This window comes from Phoca vitulina, unplaced genomic scaffold (genome assembly GCF_004348235.1).
Source record: "Phoca vitulina isolate PV1807 unplaced genomic scaffold, GSC_HSeal_1.0 scaffold1, whole genome shotgun sequence".
Taxonomy (NCBI): Eukaryota; Metazoa; Chordata; class Mammalia; order Carnivora; family Phocidae; genus Phoca; species Phoca vitulina.
In genome coordinates, this window is record NW_022589704.1 from 75,665,349 (window position 1) to 75,684,163 (window position 18,815).

The 18,815-nt window shown below is 37.1% G+C and overlaps 1 protein-coding gene and 1 pseudogene across 1 annotated transcript in view; one reads left to right on the plus strand and one right to left on the minus strand.

The window, feature by feature from the left end:
• Positions 1-18,815, minus strand: part of GALNT13 (polypeptide N-acetylgalactosaminyltransferase 13) — a 781,779-nt gene that overhangs the window by 736,223 nt on the left and 26,741 nt on the right. The window lies entirely within an intron of this gene.
• Positions 890-1,828, plus strand: LOC116636010 (annotated as a pseudogene).

Below are 18,815 nucleotides of genomic sequence, written 5' to 3' on the forward strand. Positions count from 1 at the left end.
TATATATATTTTTTTTTTTTTTTTTTTCTGTTCCAGGTAAAGGAAGCAGCTATTCTGTGAGTTAGGAAAGGAAGGCAAGGGTCTTCCTTTAATTGACTGGAAAAGTAGTGTTAAGGAAATAGACTACCTCTGTCTGCCAAAGAAAGGATGTTGGCTTCTAAATGATAAGCAATCCAGCAATGCTTTGACACTGTAACTCTGAAATTTTAAGACATTGCTAGCCAAGAGTTGCAATCTAAAATTTAGGATAAATCAAAGAAAAGCTTAAGTATCAATGAGAAAGGTAATGGCATTGCCATGAATATTCTTTTTTTTTGTGAAAATTCCTCTAATAATGCCAAGTCAAAATACATCATGGCAATGCAAGTGAGGCAAATATGGTATCTTTTTTTTTTTAAGATTTTATTTACTTATTAATGAGACACAGAGAGAGAGAGGGAGGTAGAAGCAGAGGCAGAGGCAAAGGCAGAAGCAGTGGCAGAGGGAGACGCAGGCTCCCGTGGAGCAGGGAGCCCTATGTGGAACTTGATCACAGGACCCTGGATCACGTTCTGAGCCGAAGGCAGATGCTTAAGCGACTGAGCCACCCAGGCGCCCAAAATATGGTGTCTTTAATAAGTAGTTGTGGGACAATTAATATCTATATGGGGGGGTGTGGAAGTATCTTGACCTTCTACCTCATACCATAAACAAAAAGTCAATTCTACATGGTTTTTAGATGTAATGTGGAAAGTAAAGCAATAAAACATATAGAAAAAAAAACAGGGAACATCTTTGTAACCTTGCAGTAAACAAAGATTTCTTAAACAGCACATTAAAAACACCAACAAGAAAAATTGGTAATTTTAATTATGTTAAAATTAATTACTCTGGCTCTCTCCTCCAGCAACCCAAGATGCCGAAAGGGAAGAAGGCGAAGGGGAAGAAGGTGGCCCTGGCCCCTGCTGTCATGAAGAAGCAGGAGGACAAGAAGGTGGTCAATCCCCTGTTCGAGAAGAGGCCCAAGAATTTTGGCATCGGACAGGACATCTAGCCCAAAAGGGACCTCACCCGCTTTGTCAAATGGCCCCGCTACATCCTGCTGCAATGGCAAAGGGCTATTCTGTACAAACATCTAAAAGTGCCTCCCACGATTAACCAGTTCACCCAGGCCTTGGACCCCCAGACAGCTACTCAACTGCTTAAGCTGGCCCACAAGTACAGACTGGAGACAAAGCAGGAGAAGAAGCAGAGATTGTTGGCCCGGGCTGAGAAGAAAGCTGCAGGCAAAGGGGATGTCCCCACTAAGAGGCCACCCGTCCTTCGAGCTGGGGTTAACACTGTCACCACCTTGGTGGAAAACAAGAAGGCTCAGCTGGTAGTGATTACACATGATGTGGATCCCACTAAGCTGGCGGTTTTCCTGCCTGCCCTGTATCGTAAGATGGGGGTTCCCTACTGCATTATCAAGGGGAAGGCCAGGCTGGGGCATCTGGTCCACAGGAAGACCTGCACCACTGTCACCTTCACACGGGTCAACTCGGAAGACAAAGGAGCTCTGGCAAAGCTTGTGGAAGCCATCAGGACCAATCACAATGACAGATAGGATGAGATCTGCTGCCACTGGGGAGGCAACGTCCTGGGTGTGAAGTCTGTGGCTCGCATCGCCAAGCTGGAAAAGGCAAAGGCTAAAGAACTGGCCACCAAACTGGGCTGAGTGGACGCTGTTGAATTTTCTGTACATACAAGTAATAAAGCATTGTCTTTCAGCCAGTGTCAAAAAAAAATTAATTACTCTGCTTATTAAAAGAGATGATTAAGGATAAAAAGGCAAGCCCAGAGAGTGGAAGAAGACATTTATGCCACACATATTCAATGAAGGACTTGTATAAAATCACATAAAAAACTGGGACGCCTGGGTGCCTCAGTCAGTTAAGTGTCTGCCTTCAGCTCAGGTCATGATCCCAAGGTCCTGGGATCAAGCCCCTCTCAGGCTCTGGGCTCAGTGGGGAGTCTGCTTCTTTCTCTCCCTCTGCCCTCCCAACTTGTGCTTCTCTCTCTCTCTCTCTCCAATAAATAAATAAAATTTTTAAAAATTACATAAAAAACTCAAATTTTAAAAAGGCAACCAAATGAAAAGACGCACAAAAGGCTTGAGCAGACAGTTGTAAAAAGAGCATATCCAACTATTCAATAAATGTATAAAAAGCTGTGAAGTTCTTCAGTTATCAGAGAAATGAAGGTTAAAACCCAAAGAAACATCAGTACACAGACTCCAGAATGGCTAAAAAGAGAAAAACCGAAAGTAAGTGTTGACGAAGATATAGAAAAACTCAAACCCTCAAGCACTACTAATTTGGCAGCTTCAACTAAAATTGAAGATAAGCATAACCTATGGACTAGAATTCCCCTTCACCCAACAAGAATAACATACATATATTTTCCAAAAGACATGCACTAAAATGTTTATAGTGGTACTATTCAAAATAGCCTTAAGTCAGAAATTACCCAAATGTTCATCAGGATAAATGAATTGTGGCATATTCACCAAATGAAATACAACAATGAGAATTAAATGAACTATAAACTTCTTTCAATATTACAGATGAATTCCAAAGCATGTTGAAAGAAAAATTTAGACTCCAGGAATACATTTGTTAATAAGGAATATTTATTCTATTAATATACAATATAATAAATATATAAAGAATATATTCTTTATGTTTACTAACAACATATTCATTCGTAACATTCATTCTTATTATATATTATTATATCAGATTATGAAATTGTGAGATTTATCTCACAAAAGCAACAACAACAAAAAAACTCATCCATGATGGTACAAGGTAGCTTAGTGGTCATTTTGGAGGCACGGTGTACTGCCTAGAGGCTAGTATTGTTTTGTATTGTTCCCCTGCTCCCCATTTGAGCTCTGGTTACATGGGTATGCTCAGCTTTTTGGAAATTTGTTGAGCTGTACATTTGTGATATGTGCACTTTCAGGCACATATACCACAATGCAATTAGAATAATGTCCTCTCAAAAGTGAGTATTATTTTAAAAATTGTACTTTTATTCAACAAAGCATAAAAATTCACTGTTGTGGAAGAGATATATGAATTTTTTCTTTTTTTTTTTTTTTAAGATTTTATTTATTTGATAGAGAGAGACACAAGGAGAAGGAGAAGCAGATTTCCCGCCGAGCAGGGAGCCTGCTGTGGGGCTTAATCCCAGGACCCTGGGATCATGACCTGAGCCTAAGGCAGACGCTCAACGACTGAGCCACCCAGGCACCCCGAGATATATGAATTTTTTTAAAAAACATCCTTTCTTTTATAATCTAGGAATCCAGTACACTCAATTGGCATATATCCCTGTAACAGTTTCAGATTCTGTTGTTAATAGAAACTTTGATAAAATATTTAAATTTTAATGTTCAGAACATCAGACTTAAAGAAATATGATACTTTGGCCTTGTGATATAAATTAACCTATGCTTAACATTTGAAGTTTAAAGTTAAACAAACTTTCCCTCTATGAGGCTAAATCCAAAATTAGAGTTTCACCCTTGTTCTATCACTTGAGAATTTCCTTCAGTGGAGTTAGAAATGCAAATAGCATAAATAACAGATACCACCTGGTTAAAATAAGAGGAAACAATTTAATCGAAGCATTAAGAAAGCTAAAGCATTCCTCTATCCCGCATTCCTCAGATGCCCAAACCAAATGCTAATTAAGCTCCATGACCTTTCATGCTCAGCCCTGTCACAGATCCTGGAATCAAAAGCTAGCTAGGATTTTTAAATAATCCCATCCAGGAATTCAGTAATTTGATAATGTTAAGTCCTATCATTCTTGATATTTCCCTAGGCTAGCATTGTTTCTATAACCAGCTTTTTTATATATAACCTATTTTTATAACCAGCTCTGGTCTCTTTGTTAAGCAATTTTGCCTGGTAACCCAGTTCCCGTTACTTGGTTTCTGTTTTGAGTGATCGGTCCAGGAATATCCTGATGGTGTCTTGCCTCACATCTAAGCACTTCCTGAACAGAAGTCTCACTGTGCTGCTTCTCATCTTTCTCATGGCCTGCAGTCTGAGCTTCTCACTGGATTTGCTTGGTGCTGATAACCAGCGTGTCTGTCCCTGGGTAGTGACTTCCTGTTCCCAAGCTTTTCCGAAATCATCTTCTGCCTGCAAGCCAAGACATTCACCTGTCACTCACTCCTCACCAGACTTCCACATCCCTGCCTGGACTACCTCCAATGCTGGTTTTCAGACTTCGTTTTCACCCACCTCACCTCACCCAGGAGGACACCCTAAGGAGCCGCAGTCTGACATGCATTATGCATCTGCCTCTCTGGAATCTCACAATTCTGATTTCTGTGCTGCATTCCAAGCCCAGTGGTTTCTTCTCACTTCTGAGCCCTAAGCAATTCAACCTTGTTCCTCTGACACCTCCCATGAGAAGGCAGCAGAAATGAAGAGCAAAATACATTTATTTTTGACTCAGTCAGGCTCAGCATGCGACAAGACAAGAAATGGCCTAGAATTCCTCATCCCTGACAATGTTTACCAAATCCTGTCCCACTTGGGCATGCATTAGGACATTGAGGTGGAACTAAAAGATAAGAAAGACTGAGAAAAGCAAAAAAAGAGGCAAGAAACAGACGAGTATGAGATAAAAGGAAGAATACATTAAGCAATTGTACACTAACGTTTCTCATTCATCTGTTACTGTTAAGTCTCCATTGTAGACCACATTACCACTATAACCACTTTCTCCACTATTTGCTTATTCTGGCCTCGCCCTATTTAATCAGTTAATGTGTGTCCATTCATCTTTGCTTTATTTTTTTTTTTTAAACTATAAAGAGCAAACTCTGGCCGTCCTAGATCTTGACTTACACTTACCCTAACCACATGAGTTCAAAAATATCACTAATTCTTTTGGTTTTCTCATTGAAAATGGCTTGTTTGGATTAAATCAAGAGTTATCTATATTTGGGGGGAGTAAAATTCCTTTTATTTGCTCAAATCATAAGGTTTATGAGAATAAAGAGGGTGTGTCCTTGACTTAGTTGGAATGAAGTAAAGGACAGAGGGCTGACTGCTAGGACTATGGTGAATACTCAAGATTCCAGAGCCAAACAAACTAGTTTGAATCCTCATTTCCCCATTTATGTATGATGTGACATTAGACAACTACCTAAATTCAAGTAGATTCAGTTTCCTCATCATAAGATGTGGATAATAATAGGGTTAGCTCCATAGTATTTTAATAACTCAATATGTAGATCAGAAAAGGCACTCAATAAATATTTATCAATGTAGGAGCACTGCAAAATAATGGAAAGAACAGAGATATAAATGCATGCTCTTATCTACACACACACACACACACACACAAATTTTGAGGCCCTAAGATTTGCTGAAAATTAATCTGGAAGCAAATGACATTACACACAAGATCTGCCAACAACTAAGAAAAAAAAATCCACCCAGTAATTAATGTTAATTTAGAAAGTTTATTATCATTTTCTAATGTATTTGGAGAAAAGCCACTGGATTTGAGAGGTTCCAGCACTTACTGAGATCACATAGTCAAAGCATTTACCTCTGATGTGTCCCTACCTCCTCTTTCTTTTCCCTTCTAAACCCTTCACTTTTACTTTTTGTAATGTCCTATGTATTTGTTGTCTACAGATGCACAACAAATTACCCAAAACTTAGTACCTTAAAACAGCACAGTTTCTGCAGGTCAGGAATCAAGGCATAACAGCTTAGATGTATCCTCTGCTCAGGCTTTTTCACAGGTTCTCATCTGAAGGCTCAACTGTAAAAATCTGCATCCACACATCAGGTTGTCAACCGAATGCAATTCCCTGTGGTGGTGGAAGACACCCACATGCTAAAGGCTGCCCACAGCTCCCTGCCATGTGGCCTTTCTCCATAGGCAGGGTGTTTGCTTCTTCAAGGTTAACAGAAGAATCTCTGACTCCATTCTGCTACTATAGGGTCATACACAACATTAACATAATCATAGGAGCAACATTCCATCACCTTTGCAATATAACCTACTCAAGGGATGTGATGAGGATGCGACACAGTGGGAGTCAATTCAGGATGTGTGTATATCAAACTGTGACAATAATAATTTGGTAAGAATTCTTTTTTAAAGATCACTCGTCAAATTTATCCATACTGCTGATCTTCAGCCTTAGGGTAGACTCCATTAAGATTATTTTTTTAATCAGAAACAATGTTTTTAACTCCAAAAAAGAAATTAATGCTAATATGTTGACCCCATTTAAACTTTATATCCACAGAATCATTTAAATATTTACATCCACTGTTTTCACATTTGATTGACAATTTATAAAATATTGATGTCAAAAAACAGCATGGTTCTCATGAGAATATTACTTTTTCTGTTTAAAATTTATCCTGAAAAATTTGTTTTTCTTTATAATGACAATGAAAATATATGTCTACTTCTTCAGCTCTTTTAAAAGCCAAAGTGCATACTATTTTGTACTGTGTTAGTATTCACAGCAAATTATGAAAGTGGAGAGGATAGAGAATTGAGAGTGTAGGTAGTATGGAATAAAGAGGCTTATAAGTGTATTCTTCAAATCTCCCCAATCTTTTCATAAAGCCAAAAACATAAAGAAAAAAAACATGGACATCTGGAAAAAATCTAGTGACACCACCACTGGTAGCATGACCTGTACAGGACAAGAGAAAGGGTAGCTGCAGTGGTACTAAGAGCTCAGAAACCATGAGTAACTCCCACCAAAAACTCACATGCAAGAGGGGAATATTTTCTTTTTGGAATCCTCAGCATACAGATCTAAGAATAGTCCATGAAAGTTGAGTAAGAATAAACTCGCTCCCCTTCGAGGGTGAGTTCCAACATAAGGAACTAGTTAAGAGCACTAGTCAGGTCCACCCATGAAGGATTTTGGAATTATTGATGAAATTATGGAGACCCAAAAGGATAAAAAAAATAATAATAATAAATTAAAAAGTTCTGTGAATAGAAGGCAAATTGAGTAAGGCAAAAACCCTAGGAATGAAGATGAAAGAAGTTTCAGATTCCAGGTAGTAGAGGGAGGGAAGTCCTAAGGAAGCACTGCTTAGAATTGTGGACATGGTTCCACAAGGAAGTCATATTTTTAATACTTTATAGTTACAATGGAAGAGAGCAATCAAGAAGTGAAGCTACACCAACCCATTCCTCATCACAAAAACATTCCCTTAAAAAGACAAGAAAACTCCATTAAAATAAAAAAAGAAAATGAACTTAACATAAATACAAAAACATGAAAATCCACTAAAAAGCCTGACCACAAATCAGAAATACACAGGAGCACAGCATGTGAACAGAGGAAAAAAAACAAATGTAAATTAAAAAAACTCTAAAGTGCTTCATGAAAAATATAAATCAGAAATAGAAAATTCTCAAAAATAAGATTACAAAACAAGAAGGTTTTGCAACTAGAGCTTTTAAAACTAGCTACCAAATTAGAAATAAGAAAAAAAGTACTGTTTTTCAGTATGGAAAGCTCATGTAGAATAAACTTGAATGAAGAAATATCCATGAAAGGTAAAGTCAGGAAAACAAGGATAAAAAGGAATAAATATGACCACCAAAAATTATGTGCATGTATGTATATACGGATGCATGGTTAGATAGAGGTAGAAAACAAGAAAGAAGTTATAATATAGATATAGTAGGTGAACCTAAGGAGAAAAACATGGTCGTTACAAATAATAGTGTAATTCATATAATCCTGGAAAATAAAAGGCTTAAGTCTACATATTTGCAAGGGTACTCATGCAGTTGGGAAAATTACTGAAGAATGGTCAGACTCCAACAACTTCCAGTAAAACTATCAGGTTTAAAGAAAGAATTCTTAAGCATCTAAATAAAAAGACCAGATCAGGTATAAGGGAAAGATAACTGAATTGCAAACAAACATCAACAGTAACACTTCATAACATAAGATAATAGAGATATAAGTACTTAACGAAGAAGTGTGAGCTCAGGGTTTTAAATTAGGCCAAACTGATTTCTCAATCATACCATTATAAATTTGCAAGAGCACAGAGAACACTGATTCCACGATCTATTCCTGAGAATTTAACAGAGGAGTCTACCATGAATTCAGAGGAATTTTCAGCATTTTAACTACAAAACAATGACTAAAATAAATGTAATTGTAAAGCTAACACCAATCAGTGGTGATAACATGACCAAATAGAGTATAAATATGTTCTCTGACAGAATAAATACATTACAGCTACTAAATAGTAAGAAGGGCTGAGTGTATGGAATATATAAGTTCACTAACTCATAGGTTGTCAATTGGTGTAAGAGGCTATCCTATCTAATTAAATTCTGGGAGAAAGGGAGAGAACAATAGAGGAAGTTACTAATGGCATCATTGTTATAAAAGTGGTAAACAGTATCAGTAAAACAATGAACTGAATGTATATGTTAAGATAACTATTAGAAAAAACACACACACACACAGTAAATAGGCATATCTCCAACTTAATCACAAATGGTTCAGAAAAAATATATACTTGTGCCCTGGACACATGCATACATGTGTATGTGCACACATGTGCGTGCACACACACACATGCATGCACGCATACACACACAGATGGAGAGGGAAAGTGATAAAGGGACAAAGGGTAAAAAAAATGATGAATACTGGTAAAGGGAAAACAGGAGTTTCTTATATAACTGCTGAAAATATTGTTTTGTATGTTTGATTCAAAATTTGGAAATCTTGGGTGCCTGGGTGGCTCAGTCGGTTAAGCATCTGGGTCATGATCCCGGGGTCCTGGGAGTCTGCTCAGCGGGGAGTCTGCTTCTCCCTCTGCCCCTTCCCCCATTCCCCTCTCCCCTGCTCGAGCTCTTTCTCCCTAATCAATCAATAAATAAAATCTTTTAAAAAATTGGAAATCTTTTAATGTGATACACATTAATAGATCTAAGAAGAAACATAATTCATTAATAATTAACAGACATTTCCTTAATATAATAAAATTTGTATTACTTCAATGCAAAAGTCAACAATTGATGGAAATACTCTAGAAGCATTACTGCTGAAGTCTGGAACAAGTTAACTGTAACTTCAGTTGTATTTCCCACTAAACAGGAGGCATTATGTAAACCCAATTGGTTTTAGATAGATAGATAGATAGATAGATAGACAGACAGACGGACATAAAAATTTGGAAGATTATCATCATAGGCAGAACTATAATATTACAACTACAAACCCCAAAAGAATCAATGAGAACCTACTATAAACAATAAGAGTTTAGTAAAGTGGCAGGATATAAAATTAACATCCCCAAATCAATAGCCTTAGCATTTTATAAGCAATAGCAACAGCCACTTTAAGGATGCAGTGGAAAGGAAGGCTTTCTTTACAATGAAATAATAAGTAGTAGTAGTAATAATAATAATAATAACATATTTAGGCATAAACTTTTAAAAGTGCAATAAAAGACGTAAGGAAAAATATAGATACTCATGAAAGATGTGATTGATACATGACCAAACAGAAATGTATACCTTATTCTTGAATATGAAAATTCCACTTCATAAAGGTGTTAATTCTAAGTTAATTTTGAAATGTAATCAATCCCCATAAAAATACCATGATGTTTTTCCTCGGAATAAGACAAGTTGATTAGAAAGTTCATTAAGAAATAAACAAGCAAAATCAGCAGAGTAAAGGCTGAAAAAGTATGTGTTGGGGATAATTATAGCTGATATTAGAACACTTTAAGGACTCCATAAATGAAACAGCATGGTATTATTTCACTAATAAACTGAAAAACTATGGGAATAGAATATCCAAAACACCAAGTATGTATAGAATTTAGTAATGATAAAAGTGTCATCTAAAGTCAAGGGGAGACAGATTTTTAGTAAATGGTATTGGGACAACTGGATAAACCTATGGAAATTTATAAAATTTTATCCATTCCTCCTATTGTGTATGAGGATAAATTCCAAATGAATCAGAGATCTCCTAATAAAAAAATGAAATTCTAAAAGTACTGGAAAACATTGGTGAATTTGTTTTTTAACCTAGGAGAGAAAAACACTTTCATCTCTTTCTTTTCTATATATCCATCTATCCATCCACCCATCCGTAGTAAAGGAATTAGATACAAGAAAAAAAAATCAAATTATATACCTTGTAATTGTACACCTGAACAGTAACTTCTATATACACTGGAAACTTTCCCCTTAGAATTATGTATCTGTTTTCTAGCTTTGTCTATTGGAAAGTCCAAAAAGCAACGCCAGCCCACTCCTGGAGAATATTTACAGGACCCAGATTGTAGTCTCTATTATTTCCCACTAAAAGGAACTAGTACTCTTTGGAGAAATGGCTGATACCAGATCTGGGGCAAAAAGTGTACAAGATAACCCTAGGGCACCATGTCTAAAGATTATAGGCGCCAACTTGATGGGACTCCCACTGTCCTAAATTACGTGAGAGTGAGCATCAAAAAGTATAAACATTGCAATGGATGAAAACACTTGATGTAGTAAAGTCTGTAAGAAATATTTTTAAAACTGATTAGATACTATAAAATTTGTTAGAAAACAACTTATGACTGTGAAAATTGATCTTTTAAAGAAAAAAATTAAAAAGGCATCCTTTTTTCTTATTGAAAAAGTTAGCCAAATAGAGTCTGTTCTTTAGAGATAGTTACAGCCAATTGACACAGATAAAGTGGTAAAATTAGAAAATCACCATTTTGCAAATGCTAATTAAATAATGAATACAGATAATAATCAATGGATTCTAAAATTACTGAGTAAAAAATTGATGGGAATCTTTTAATGGAAGGATTGGGCTGTTAATACTCAAATGCAAGCATTAGTACAAAGTGAAATAGATATTTTTGTTCCTCCTAATGTGATGCACTAGGAAGTACAGAGCACAACCTATGAGGATGTCTTGTCAAATAAATGAATCCGAATCTAATTACCTCTCTATATATTATTACAATTTTACTAGAAATAAGGGGATGGAGAGACATGATAAATGATACCACAAGGAAACCATCAGACAAAGACAGGGTGTTGGACTCAATTTCTCCAACTCAGCTGTGGCATGAGAACAAAAGGATGAGAGATTGTTAGAGCATAAAGAACATTTAAGAGATGGGTGCCTGGATGGCTTAGTCAGTAGAGCATGCAACTCTTGATCTTGGTTTGAGCCCCACCTTGGGTGAAGAGATTACTTAAAAATAAAATCTTTAAGAATAAAAAAAAGAAGAAGAGACATAAAAATCAAAAGCAATGTGGCATCCTGCTTGGGGTGATACTCTACGAAAAAGACAACTCTAAGACAATTAGGAAAATTTCAAAATAAATTGGGTATTAAATAGAATTAGGGTATGATTGTTAATTTTGTTAGCTGTGATAATGGTGCTTATATTACAAAAATAAATGTCTTTATTCATTAGAGATGCATACTCATGTATTTTTGGGTGAAAAATAAAATAATGCTTGGGATTTGCCTTAATATATTCCTAGAAACAAAGTAATACGTGTAAGGTTTTCAGAGTTGCCAATATTCATTTTTTTAAATTTTATTATGTTATGTTAATCACCATACATCATTAGTTTTGATGTAGTGTTCCATGATTCATTGTTTGCGTATAACACCCAGTGCTCCATGCAGAACGTGCCCTCTTTAATACCCATCACCAGGCTAACCCATCCCCCCACCCCCTCCCCTCTAGAACCCTCAGTTTGTTTCTCAGAGTCCGTAGTTTTTCATGGTTTGTCTCCCCCTCCAATTTCCCCCCTTCATTTTTCCCTTCCTACTATCTTCTTCTTTTTTTTTTTAACATATAATGTATTATTTGTTTCAGAGGTACAGGTCTGTGATTCAACAGTCTTATACAATTCACAGTGCTCACCATAGCACATACCCTCCCCAATGTCTATCACCCAGCCACCCCATCCCTCCCACCCCCCACCACTCCAGCAATCCTAAGTTTGTTTCCTGAGATTAAGAATTCCTCATATCGGTGAGGTCATATGATACATGTCTTTCTCTGAGTGACTTATTTCATTCAGCATAATACCCTCCAGTTCCATCCAAGTCGTTGCAAATGGCAAGATTTCATTCCTTTTGATGGCTGCATAATATTCCATTGTATATATATACCACATCTTCTTTATCCATACATCTGTCGATGGACATCTTGGCTCTTTCCATAGTTTGGCTATTGTGGACATTGCTGCTATAAACATCAGGGTGCACGTACCCCTTTGGATCAGCCAATATTCATTTTTATCACCACAAAAATATATTGGAATCTCTATATGCCAAAATATCTGACTTCCCAGACACACTACCGTATCTTATTGGTGTCACTGGCCAGTCTTCCTAAGTTTTCAGATACTGATGTTTATAAAATGGCCACTGTTTCAGAACACTGCATTTGTCTGTTGGGAAAGAAGCAAAGGCAAAACTGATGATCACCTGACCCTCAAGAGTTTAGGATTTTTCAATGGAGCTGTAACACATAACTTGAAGAATATACAAGCAGTATATTTTAACAGAAGGTATCTATGTACAGGAATACTGTAGAGTCATTTTTTCATTTTGGGAGGGTCATTACCTGAGGGCAGTTGATGGCTCCTGCACCTGTCTCAGGATTATTGTTAAAAACAATAGAACTAGATGTGCACTTAAAATGTCAACCTACAAAAGACCTTGGGAAGGAAAAGACAGCAGAGCTCAATTTGCTACTTAAAGTACAAACCACTGTTAGAAACCACAGTAAGGAGGTCAGCAGCAGATGTTTATCATGCCACCCTAAAATATGTGGGCTGCAGCTGGAGGAGCTATTACAAATGACAGAACAACTCTTCATGAGTTGCTGCTGGCTCTGTTCTCAGCGAACCCCTGTTAGGCCATCTGCAAATTCTGCCCACCAAGGATATATGGAGTTGCCTCAGGCTCAAGCAGAGCAGTGGAAAATCACAGCATCCCCAAACAGTAAATGTATGAGGGACTCAGATGCTTGTTAGGTTTCCTCTTGAAAGTCTAAGTACTGGTTGCACTGAGCATTAGGTTATACTTTTATTTATTTAAACACCTGTTCACTTAAACAGATTTATGATACATGTAATCTCTAAGCAAAAGCAGAAAAATTCTGCTCTGGTAGAGCTTCTAGTCAAATGAGGGAACATGCTTTTACCAAATAATCACATTGATGAGCATGACAAACACAAAATGAAAAACTGTGATTAGGAAAAAAAAAAATAAGCTTCTTTATGAGTATATATCAAGCAGATCCTTTTCTAGGCTAGGGATTCAAGAAAGGCTTTCCTAGGGAATCACACTTATCTGAGGCTTGAAGGAAGAAAACGTGTGCTCTGGGCAAAGTTGGTATGGCAAAAAGTTTTCCAGGCAGAGGGACTGAGGGTCAACACGCAGCTCCAGGAGACCAGATGGGCCGCAACACGAGAATAGAGAGGAGAACGAGGCTAGATGAGAAAGAGGTAAGCCTAACTTTTAAAAACTCTGTAGCTACCTTAAGGAGTTTGGATTTTGTTTTAAGAGCAATTGGGAGCCACTGAAAAATATTAAGCAAAGGAGTAACAAGATCAGATCTCTATCTTAAGAAGATCACACTAGTTTTAGTGTGGAGAACGCACCGTAGAGAAAGCTGAATAGAAAGAAAGATCGTAAACAGGTGTTGCAAATGTCCAAGTAAGAGATTACAGTAAATAAAACGGAGCTGGTGGCAGTGGGGATGAAGAGAGAGCCCAAGAGACATGTTAAAAAGGTGTAACTGACAGGTCTTAGAAAGGGATTAAAAAGGAGAAGGGGGCATGGCGAAGAAGGCAAGTGATGTATGGCAGAGGGATTTGTCAAAGAAACCTCTATATATCTAATTGGTGCAGCTGGATGGGCGGAGGCCACATTTGTGGAGGTGGGAAACATTCAAAGAAAACTGGGTTTGGAGATGTTTGGTCTGAGATATGCTGAATGCAGGATATTTTATTGGAGGTGCCAAATGGACAAATGAATGCAAAAATATGTAGCTCAAAGAAAGGTCTAGAAATATGAGAGTCATTAGCCAGATGGTAAATGAGGCCAGAGGCAAAAATGAGATCTCCTAAAGGGAGAGAATATAGAGCAGTGCCCTCAATGAGCTGAATCAAGCCAACAGGGAAGGTTGTTTGATTTTTACCAGCCAAATGCTTTAAATTTTTCTGAACTTAAGAATATTTAGGGGAAAAAAAGAATATTTAGATATTACATGCATTTTCCATTTTAACAATTTTCTGTCTTTTCTACCAGGCCTCTTAATACATTCACAATACCTGCTGGCTTTAAAGGCATTTTAGTTGTAGCAATATGGCTGCAGAAAGAAGCGGATATAGGATAGTCTTGAGCAATTTCATTAGAAAGAAGCGGATGTAGGATAGTCTTGAGCAATTTCATTACATATTGAACATTTGGGTAGAGACCCATGAAGCCTGCAAAAGAGACTGGGAAAATAGCTGAAGTGCTAAAGGTTAGGACAGAAATCTTTTTTAAAAAGTATTGTGTCGTTATGGAAAAATTTATAAAATTATAAAAAGGACATTATTTGCTAAAGATGTATTTTACACTATCTGAACCATGATCATTATGCCCTATAGTATATCCATTTTAAATTTCATAAGATTTTTTTCTAATGTGTAAAGGATATAAAGTTTATCATCTAATGGGAAAGCAGACATTTAAATGATGTATAAATTTCTTTTAACTTACACTGCATCTTACTGTCATTTTTTTCTAATTACAATAGCCTAAATATAATAGAACTTGTTTCATTAGGCTATCATATGTAATTCTTCATTCCTACATGGTCCAATTTTGAAAACCTGGGAAGTCATTATATAATTTCAAGCATCACCATCTATGAAAAGAGAATAAGGAATGAAAAAATATTGAAAATGTGTGGAAGCACTTAATTGAAAAAAAGTTATTTCACTATAACTGCAGAAAGAAATATTAGGATGACAAAGAATCATCATTCATTTGCAACCTTTATAATAAAAATTTATAGTGGCATTTGTCCTTTCACAATAAATTTATTGTCTCCAGCTTTAGGCAAAGGCATTATGCTGTCTTTAATGCACTGACTTGATGAATATTCAAATTAGTTATATGCTAATAATAATCTTCCTACAATCTTATGTAATTGTCATCTTTCTCCTTTATTTTTAATACTGTAATTGGTTGAACTATAAATTAAAAGAAAATTGTATCTGTTCTTAAGACCAATCATTGAGAAGCACCCGTAACAAAGCAGTTAAGAGTGTGCACGGTTAAGGTCCAGACTGCCTGGGTTCAGATGTCACACACTGCTGTTCTCCAACTCTTTGACTCTTAATATTTTATGCCTCAGTTTCTCCAAATGTAAAAAGGGACAATAACACTAACTACTTCATGGGGCTGTCATGAGAATCAAATTAATCACTCCAAGTGCTTGGAATAATGCCTAGCAATTAATAAACAGTGCTTGTTATTACTTTTGTTATTATTTAAAACTGAAGCCTCTGCTTCCCATTAATAAAATTATAATCAAAAGGATACCAAAATATATTTGGGATATGCCACAGATGGAATGTTTATGTCCCCTCAAACTTCATATGTTGAAAACCTAAACTCCAAAGAGATGGTACTTTGACTTGGGGCCTTGGGAGATGAGTAGGTCACCAGAGTGGAGCCCTCATGAACGGCATTGGTGTTTTAGCAAAGAGGATGAAGGGAACGCCCTCCCCCTTCCACAGAGGGAGAACACAGCAAAAATGTATCAGAGGGGCACTTGGGTGGCTCAGTCGTTAAGTGTCTGCCTTTGGCTCAGGTCATGATCTCAGGGTCCTGGGATTAAGCCCCTCATTGGGCTCCTTGCTCAGCGGGAAGCCTGCTTCTCCCTCTCCCACTCTCCCTGCTTGTGGTCCCCTCTCTCGCTGTCTCTGTCAAATAAATAAAATCTTCAAAAAAAAAAATGTATCAGAAAGCAGGTCTTCACCAGACAATGAATCTCCCTGAGCCTTGATCTTGGACTTCCTGGCCTTCAGATCTGTGAGAAATAAATATGTGTTGTTTATAAGCTACTTGTCTTTGATATTTTGTTATAACAGCCTGAAAAGATCAAGACAGGAGAACAATGCAATCCATTCCACCCATATATGCTAAAGAAACACACAATCAAATGAATTTTTTGAAAGGGACCACAGAATTTAATCATATTTTTCACTTACTTGACCAAATATTATTGAGTATCTACTATGTGTTAGGTGATATATTATGCCCGGGCATACATGTCAATCTCTACCTGCCCTAACACAGTTTATATTCTCATGAAGAGACAGGCTTTAAATAAACACTGTCTCTGTCTTTCGCACACACATACACAGGAGAGTCTTTTTCTCTCACATTCACACACAAACAATAATTTTACATTTTGAAAAAGGATCATAAAAGGAAAGTATATGATATCATATGGTAGGAGGACTTGATTAAAGCCAAGAATTAACATACAGTGAAAATGTCACTTCAATCCTCCAATAAGGTACACAAAATACAGTCTGTATGCATAGCTGAGAGGTTGTGTGTGTGTCTACCCACACATGCATATGTGTGCATGCACACAGCATCTTAGGCTTCTGGTTTTGGTAAAAGCCCTTTCTTAGATATTAATAATATTTGATTCAACACAGAGACTGATATACAATGTTAGGAACTGGTTTAAACTCCAGATGTATTTCTGTCAAATATGCTTTGGAAAAATCCATCCAGAAAGCACTGAGTTAAGGAGAGAAGAAACTGTGTGACAGAGCATACAGAAATAGCTTCGGTCACTATTGGGCATTCTCACCTGTGTGGTACCAATTGCCACATCTGAGACAACTGACCGAGATTTGTTTCCTTTTGAGTGTATCACAAAACTTTGATTTTTGAGTTTGTTCTTAGAAGACAGCAGCTAGCTCTCATTATTTCCTGTATCCCTCTTCATACCAAACCCTGTAAGAAGCCCGAGATGCCTAGGGCATCCCTCATCCACTCCCCAGTTTGGGAAACCCACAAAGACTCGGTCCATCTTGGGCAAAGCTTCCTCTATCTCCAGCACCTCTGCAAGCCCCCTTCACCTGCTTGCTCTGCTGGATGGAGCCTGACTCTCCTCTTTGGACACTGCTTCACCTGAGCCCTCCCAAATGAAGCTTCTTTCTTCCCCCACCCACCATCCTCTTGATCCCGGAAGTAGGTAGCTGCTATCCTGGTTCCTCATTGCCATTTCCAGACCTTTTCACTTTCTCTTCCCTAAAATCTAGCTTTTAATTTTATCCATTCAAATTCTACCATTAGGGTGACTTGTCCCAATTCCTTGACAAGGTCCACATTCACTTTCATACCTTCCAGGAATATCCTTATCATGTATTTTGATTTTAACATCCTGCAAACAGTCCAACCACTCGCTGATACATTCTCTTCCAATGAGTTTACACCCAATTTCATACACATGATTGCAATCTAAACTTTGTTATTACCAATAAACATAACCTCTTTATCTTAGTTACCAGCATCATTTCCTTCTTTTTCTAACTTTCTCTTTAATACACCCCCATCCAACAATTATTTAACTAGGGTTTCCCTGCTTCCTAGAAAACAATTTTATACCATTGCTTTCTCTTCTACCTCCAACATCTTCCCATCACCCTCATTCTCACTAATGATACTGATTCTAATTTCATGGAGGAAAATTAAATGGAATCAGAAGACCCTCACTAGCTTCCTCCACCACCACTGCTCACCTATCTGCATCTATGTCCCTAAACCATGACTACTCCCTCGAGATTAAGGAGGAACTCGGCATGCTTCATTCTCTCTCTCTCTGCTGGCTTTATTACCTCTGTGCATTCGATCCTGCCTCTTCTCTCCTGCTCAAGAACACCACTCTCACAACTGTCCTTTCTCTCTCCTGCAATTTGTTCCTCTCTACTGGATCATTCCCAGTAGATCAACATACTACTGGATGATCTACTGGATCAACATATAAATGTGTTGAAATGTCTCTCATTTAAAAATTATTTTTGACCCACATTTCCCTTATTGCCCTGTTTCTCTTCTATCCTTTGTAGTTAACTTCCCCAGAGTTCTGCTACTCTCTTAAAGCCTTCTGCTCTCATTCTTTCTTGAATTAATTTAAACAGCCATTTGCCCTACAACTCCACTGAAACTTCTCTTCAGTGTCCACAAATAACATCCATGTTGTTAAATCCAGTGTTAAATTTATCTTTTTATTTGATCAGAAACATTTTTTCTAGCTTCATCAAGATATAACCGACATACCATATTGTATAAGTTTATATTGTACATCTACAGTATACAATTATGTCCTGACCTACAGATTTGTATGTCCATCTACCAACCAAAGATCTATACTCTGATATTGAATGGACATCACAAATTTAATGTGTCCCAAACTTAATTCCTGGTATCCTTCTCACAAACTTCCTTAGCTCAGTAATGAAAACTTTGTTTTTCAGTTGCTCACCACGTCAAAAAAAAAATATATCTTTGATTGCTTTCTCATATCAGATATTCATCAGTGAACACTGTCAGCACAAACTTTAAAATCTATTCAGAATTTTACTCCTCCTCACCACCATGGCTACTATTTTGGTCTAAGCCCTAATCACATCTCATCTGTATTATAATAGTCTTCTACCCTGTCTCCTTTACCCAGACTTTGTCTTCCCTTAAGGCT